Source organism: Arachis duranensis, unplaced genomic scaffold, assembly GCF_000817695.3.
Source record: "Arachis duranensis cultivar V14167 unplaced genomic scaffold, aradu.V14167.gnm2.J7QH unplaced_Scaffold_66676, whole genome shotgun sequence".
Classification (NCBI taxonomy): domain Eukaryota; kingdom Viridiplantae; phylum Streptophyta; class Magnoliopsida; order Fabales; family Fabaceae; genus Arachis; species Arachis duranensis.
In genome coordinates, this window is record NW_026265021.1 from 38,813 (window position 1) to 39,632 (window position 820).

An 820-nucleotide genomic window follows, 5' to 3' on the forward strand; every position below is an offset into this window, starting at 1 on the left:
AGTGAATCTTCCATGAAAGAAGAAGCTAAAACAGTAATTGATGAACTCAGTCCTGTAGATCAGGCTAATGAATTCAATCAGCAATTAGACTTTCTGACTCAGCAGCTAGCCGAATTCAAGGAAATATTACAGGAAACAAGAATGGCTAACAGGAATATGGAAGTGCAACTAAAGCAGACAGAAAAGCAACTGTCAAAACAAATATTAGAAGAATGCCAAGCAGTTCAATTAAGAAGTGGGAAAACATTAAATACCTCACTTCAAAGCAGCAGGAAGCCAAGAAATGAACAGACATCTACTCAAAATCCCTCTGAGGACAATTAGAGCCCAGAGAGGAATAATGCTGGCGCTGAACGCCCAGACCATGCTCATTCCTGGCGTTCAACGCCAAAAACAAGCATGAATCCGGCGTTGAACGCCCAAAGGGAACATGGTTCTGGCGTTCAGACGCCAGTAACAAATGGGGAGATGGCGTCTAACGCCACTCCAGCTTCCACCCCTGGCATTCAAATGCCAGTGGGGGATCAGTCACATACAAGTGCTGATGGCAACCCTTCTAAAAAGGCTTCCCAACCCACTTCTGTAGGTAATAAACCTGCAGCAACTAAGGTTGAGGAATACAAAGCCAAAATGCCTTATCCTCAAAAACTCCGCCAAGTGGAACAGGATAAGCAATTTGCCCGCTTTGCAGACTATCTCAGGACTCTTGAAATAAAGATCCCGTTTGCAGAAGCACTTGAGCAAATACCCTCTTATGCCAAGTTCATGAAAGAAATCTTGAGCCATAAGAAGGATTGGAGGGAAACTGAAAAAGTTTACC